The sequence below is a fragment of the Ranitomeya imitator genome, chromosome 7, assembly GCF_032444005.1.
Source record: "Ranitomeya imitator isolate aRanImi1 chromosome 7, aRanImi1.pri, whole genome shotgun sequence".
Classification (NCBI taxonomy): domain Eukaryota; kingdom Metazoa; phylum Chordata; class Amphibia; order Anura; family Dendrobatidae; genus Ranitomeya; species Ranitomeya imitator.
The window spans coordinates 151,340,829-151,347,929 of NC_091288.1; positions in this window are offsets into that span (position 1 = coordinate 151,340,829).

Consider the following 7,101-nt stretch of genomic DNA (forward strand, 5'->3'; position numbering starts at 1 on the left):
GTTCATGGAGGACAATGCATGTTGTCGGCGTTCTAAAACATTTACTGCGCATGTCCAAGCGTTCTGATTACGTCATACACATGTGTTAGATTCAAGGCCAATCAGACGCCTGTATACGGCATCTAAAAACAAGCGCATGCGCTATAGCTCTTACTATCGCCATTTTGGTTGTGGCATGCCTTTCAGAGCGCACATCCATGACGATCCACATGCCCATCAAATTTATTATACGGCTCATGTGAAAAACTCCAAAATATCCCTATATTTACGGTAACATATTAGCTTTAATATTTTTAACAAGCACCTGAACTCTATTAGCCTCCTGGTATGAATAATCCACACCATAACATTGTTCAAAAAAACTTTTCACTGCCGTATGGACTTTTATTTCTATGCCTAATCCCGCCCTGACATTCCGGATATGGCCTTATTCAGACCCTCAAAAGTCAGTGTCAAAAGGATGCAGTCCACCCCTCCAGGTAAAATGCCTCAACTCCTGACTCCCTCGTCAAAGCTGAAGCGAAACACGTGTTGGGCCGTGCGGGCTTATCATCAGGATATGTCTGACCATGGAAATATTTCACATGATTACATTTTGGTGCACTTGGTAACTATTTGATGTTATTTATATTTTTGTTTCCCCCTTTATTTACTGTGCACAGCACTTTATTATATCTATTTTGGGGGTATTGTTGTGAATTCTGTGGCAGAGCTCCCTCCTGTGGTCACAAGTGGTACTTCGGCTGATTCTCTCTGTGAGCTTCTGTTGGTGGAGGGAAGTGGTACTGCGGCTTCTGAGTTTCCTCCCTCAGGTGATCTGGTGAGGTCGTTAGGTGCTTCTCTACTTAACTCCACCTAATGCTTTCATCCTGGCTTCCTGTCAATGTTCCAGTGTTGGACTTGCTTTTCCCTGGATCATTCCTGTGGCCTGCTGCTCTGCATAGCTAAGTTCTTCTTTGCTATTTGTTTGCTATTTTTTCTGTCCAGCTTGTCTAATTTGTTGCTGGAAGCTCTGGGACGCAAAGGGTGTACCTCCGTGCCGTTAGTTCGGTACGGAGGGTCTTTTTGCCCCCTTTGCGTGGTTTTCTTTAGGGTTTTGTGTAGACCGCAAAGTTACCTTTTCTATCCTCGATCTGTTAAGAAAGTCGGGCCTCACTTTGCTGAATCTATTTCATCTCTACGTTTGTCTTTTCATCTTAACTCACAGTCATTATATGTGGGGGGCTGCCTTTTCCTTTGGGGTATTTCTCTGAGGCAAGGTAGGCTTATTTTCTGTCTTCAGGCTAGTTAGTTTCTCAGGCTGTGCCGAGTTGCATAGGCAGAGTTAGGCGCAATCCACGGCTGCCTCTAGTGTTGTTTGGAGAGGATTAGGGATTGCGGTCTGCAGAGTTCCCACGTCTCAGAGCTCGTTCTATGATTTTGGGTTATTGTCAGATCACTGTATGTGCTCTGACCGCTATGTCCACTGTAGTACTGAATTGCCTTTCATAACAGGGTATATTATTTATCTATCTATATAAGCTTACTTATGCACAGTGTTCACTTTAAATGGATACTTTCCTGATACATGCAATTCATCATATGCTCTCCTCACCCCCACTTCATCATTTGCTCTCTCCACCTCAATCTATCATTTGCTGTCCCCACCCCCCACTCCCAATCCATAATTTGCTGTAAAATATAACATTTACTGTCCCCACTCCCAATTCATCACTTGCTGTCTCCACTCCCAACTCCCAATTTATAGTTTGCTCTCCCCACCCCCCACTCCCAATTCCTCACTTGCTGTCCCCCAAGACCAGTTAATTAATTCTATTAAAAAAAGTTTTCTATACTTACCTTTCATAGAAAATAATTACATTAATACACACAGTTTTAGCCTCAAATTTTACATTTTCACATGGGAAAATGAGTAAAACTGGCAACAAAATGTGTCACACAATTTCTGCTGAACTTGGAAATACCTCATATGTGGCTGTGCAGTACTGCTTAGCCACACAGCGAGACTCGGGAGGGACAAAGCGCCATTTGATTCTTTGAGAACAAATTATCGTAGAATAGTTTGCAGACTCCATATGAAAGAGCACCCAAGTGCCAGAAGAGCAGACTCCCCCCTCAAGTGACCCCATTTTGGAAATTATACCCCTCTGGGAATTTTTCTACAGTGGTAGTGATGATTATGACTCCATGTGTATTTTTGAGAAACAAGCAGTAGTGAATTATGCTTAGTGAAAACTACAAATCTGCCATTGTAGTGCCCAGTATGTTGTAGTGTCCCTATATTGTGTCTATCTCGGGCTTCTGGAGATCTGGACCCTGTAAATTAGGCAGGTTCTCATTTCTACAGAAATGCCAAACATGTGGGTGCTAAATGTGGTTTAGGCTCAAAATGGAGGGGAGCATCTGGATTTGGAAACACAGAATCCTCTGGATTTCTTTTGGGTAAAGGGGTCATAGCGCTTTTCCAGAGCCTTTGTGCCACCAGTAATGTGGAAGCCCCCTATATTTCTATGGACAAGAATGACGAAGCTGAGTGGGGACTTGCATTTTTTGTAGATGGAGTTGAAGCTTTAATTGAGAACATTTTACATAACATTTGGGATCACATTTATCCTGCGCTCTAAATTGAGCACTGACATCTATGTTTCCTTCTAAATTTCTGAATGATGTAATTCAGACGAAAGACCTGACTGATCCAATCACTATAATGAGGCAGCAGAGCTACTTTGCACTCTGTCTGGCATCTGTACAGCGGTGTCCTTTTCAGAAGTGCACAGAACTGTGGCCGACCACGCTCATATGCATGCTTAAAAAGACAGACACCACCAGATCATAGGACAGACGGTGTCTACAGTGCCCCCATCTGCCTCATTATAGGGAAACTTCTGTGAGGGGAATCTGTCTGAATCACGTATTTCAGAGATTTACACAGAAACCCTGGTGTAAGCGCTCAGCGTAGAGCGCAGGATAAATGTGCGCTGAGCTTTATTGCAATTTTTGAGACAGAATGAACAAATCAACAGCAGGTCAAGAATTGGTTTAATTTATTTTTTACACCATTCATCGTGCGTTATAAGTGATAAGACAGTTTCATTCTTGGGGTCGATGCGATTACAGTGATAACAGTTAATATATTTTTTTATGTTTGGCTGCTGTTACACACTAAAAAATGTTTTTAGTTACGTATGGCCATATTTTTATAACTATAATTTTCCTATATATCTGACGACAGTTATGTTAAGGCTTGTATTTTGCAAGATGAGCTGACTTTTTATTGGTACCATTTTTGGTCACATAGCATTTTTTTCATTGCTTTTTATTCAGATTTTTGGGAGGCAGAATGGACAAAATGCAGTGATTCAGTAATTTTTTTTGGAGTTTTTTTATGCAGATCCGCATGTGCTAAAATTGATAAGGCAGCTTTATTCTTCGGGTCAGTATGATTACAGCGATACCACATGTCACGCTCACGCCCTGACTGGTGGGCGTGAGCTTGGGGGGTTTGTGGCCCCACTGTGCCACAAACCAGACTACCCTGGAAGGGGCGTGACTATGACAGCTGCCTGGGTTTTCACTGGAGCCTCTGATGGTGAGGTCAGGCTTGTGCAGCAGGCAGCTGTCAGGTGCTACTTCAGGGTGGTGTCTGGCTGTGGCTGCTGATCCCACTTGGGAGACAGGAACACTAGGATTGGTGCGGGCATCAGGCAGGAACAGCAGATGAGCACGGATGATATTCAGACGAGTAGGCTGGCACGGCTGAGACACAGAGCTGGTAGAGACACGGCAGAGGATACAGGGCTGGCAGGAACATGGCAGAGAACACAGGGCTGGCAGGAACTCGGCAGAGAACACAGGGCTGGCAGGAACACGGCAGAGAACACAGGGCTGGCAGGAACACGGCAGAGAACACAGGACTGGCAGGAACGGTGTATGAAGGTGTGGTGTATGAAGGAACAAGTAGGGACCTGTTCACACAGGAGGTGCAGGTATGGATATGTAGTATGAATGAACAGGTAAAAACCTGTTCACACAGGAGGTGCAGGAAAGGAAACAAGCCAGAAGGTAAGGAGAATGAAGGAACAGGTTGGGACCTGTTCACACAGGAAGAGAACCGCAAGACTGCGGACAGGAGCGGTAGAGCAGCAAGAGATAGCGCAGCAATAAAAGCTAAGCAGAGCAGAACCAAAAGGAATATGGAGAGGAGCTACAGCAAGAGATTTCTGCAGCGGCAAAGCAGAGCAGAACCGCAAGGAATGCGGAGAGGAGCTGCAGCAAGGGATTACTGCAGCCACAGGAGCTAAGCAGAGCAGAACCACAAGAAATGTGGAGAGGAGCTGCAGCAAGAGATTACTGCAGCTGCAGAAGCTAAGCAGAGCAGAGCCACAAGGAATGTGGAGAGGAGCTGCTGCAAGAGATTACTGTAGAAGCTAAGCAGAGTAGAACCGCAAGGAATGTGGAGAGGAGCTGCAGCAAGAGATTTCTGCAAAAGCTAAGCAGAGCGGAGCCACAAGGAATGTGGAGAGGAGCTGCAGCAAGAGATTACTGCAGCCGCAGAAGCTAAGCAGAGCAGAGCCACAAGGAATGTGGAGAGGAGCTGCAGCAAGAGATTACTGCAGAAGTTAAGCAGAGTAGAACCGCAAGGAATGTGGAGAGGAGCTGCAGCAAGACATTTCTGCAGAAGTTAAGCAGAGCGGAGCCACAAGGAATGTGGAGAGGAGCTGCAGCAAGAGATTACTGCAGCAGCAGAGCAGAACGGAGCAGAACCGCAGCAGTGCGGAGCAGGGGTAAAGCCACAAAGCTACAGAGCAGGCAGAGCCGCAAGAGTGCGGAGCAAAAGCAGACTGAGAACACAAGGAAAGACACAGCAGGGAAGGAAGCCACAGACAAGGAGACTGAGATAACAATAAGTACAGACAAGGCAATGGAACAAGACACAAGGACAAAGACACAGGGACCAGAATATTCTGCCTCCTGGAGTGCGGACAACAAGATCAAGGCAAGGCAAGGAGAAAAGCCTCCAGAGAGGGAGTAACATAGAGCAAGGTCTGGCAAACTCAGAAGCTAAACACAAACTGAGCTAACACATTGCAGAGGCCCAGTCCACTGGGTGGAGCTGCACTAAATACTGGAGGCCTCTTGGTAATTGGTCAGGAACAGATTAGACAGGTGCACCCAGGCTTGGACTGGCCCACCGGAGAACGGGAGGATTCTCCGGTGGGCCCAGGCACTGACACCTGCTGGCATACTTGCCAGCAGCTGCCTAGGGTCCCCACTGCTTCAAGGGCCCCTAGCCAGTGGCTATGGGGCCCCTGAGTCAAGGAGGCCCACTCTGTGCCAGCCTAGCAGCAGCTGGAGACAGGATCCTGTCCCCGCTGCTAAAGCTAAATGAATATTCACGCTTCTCCACGCCCCTATGGGCGTGGAGAAGCGTGAATACCATTGCTTTTTAATAGCGGGCAGCGTTAGCCGCAGGGTGAGGCTAACGCTGCCCGCATGTAAAGCCGCACCACAGCACCACACAAAGCACCGTCAGCACCACATACACAGGCACACAGTCAGACACACAGCGCAGTTCACCTCCTGGCAGCAGCAGCACATTCCGGCGTCCTGCTTCCTGTCTGAGACAGCCCAGCTGGATGACGTCATCATTCAGCACGCTGTCTCACACAGAAAGCTGCCGGCGAGGAAGAGGCTGCAGCCTGCAGGGAGGTGAGCAGTGCTGTGTGAGTGTGCCTGTGTCTGTCGGCTACCCAATCACACAGATGGGCACCATGTATCAGCCTGCAGCTGTACACCACCGTTTGCTCCTCCGTGCAACATTATGTCTCAACTAGATGGCAGCCCGATTCTAAAGAATCGGGAGTCTAGAATCCATATATACTTTATTTATTCAAATGTAAGAATAATACAATTAATAAATAATAGTAAGAAAGAACAAAAAATGGCTGCACTCACCAGCTCTTGACAATTCTTGTTATTTAAGGTACAGTTACACAGGATCCATGAACATGCTTATGAGGGGAGGAATGAAAGACATCAGACGACAACTTTGCGTGTTGTGGGCAGTGTCAGGTAGTAGGAAAATAGCCAGTTAATAATAGGCAATAGTTCTTTGCAGGAATGCAGATATTAATAAATAGGCAGTTTATATTGCAGAGAAATTGCTGGGCAATAATGGACAATGTCCTTATGTGGCAAATAATAGAGCAATATACCCAATGTGGCAAAGAAGAGGTTAATAAACGGCAGTCTCTCAGTATAACAGTCAGTGAATAATAGGCAGTATATGGAGAAAACACCAAACAAAAGTTCAAAATTGGTGTGAAAATGTCACTGAACCACTTCACAACTAAATATATATAGTTTTGGTAAATGGTATTATCATTTTTTTGACGAAATTCGGCAGGAGCTTGAAGAGCAACGTCACTGGGCCCGCCTCCACGCAGTAGAAACTTGCTGTGAGGTAAAAATTCAAAAATCACACCAAAATGGCGGGCGGAGTGTGTCACAGTACGGCACGTTTCTGATTGGTCGCTCGCAGCAGGCAGCAACCAATCAGACACTGGACACTGTTGACGTCACTTATCTCCGGACATTATCTCCGCACATTAGCTCCGGACATTAGCTCCGGACAAAGCCACGGAAGTTGGCACAAATTGCAGGAAGTAGTATTCTAGGCAATTATATATTAGATGCATAGTCATGGTGTCTGACATTACTATAGGAGGTTTGAATATATAAGGGGAACGGATCTGGAATCTGAATTGTGTTAGGGGGTCTGGTCTGAGGTCTGATTATACACGGAGGTTTGATCTGGAGTATGAGATTAATATAGGGGCCTAATTTAGGGTTTGACTATATTTAGGGGGCAGTGGTTTGGAGTCTGGCATTTACCGTATATATGGGCATAATATGGGGTGTGATAATATGGGGGGGGTCTGGTCTATATTAATATAGGGGTTTGGTCTAGGGTCTTATAAAATATATGGGCTATGATAATATTATAGAGGGTCCAATCTCTGGTATGAAAATATAGGGGGCCTGAACCGAGTTCTAAATATATTTAGGGGGCTAGTCTGGGGTTTGCTATTTATATAAGGG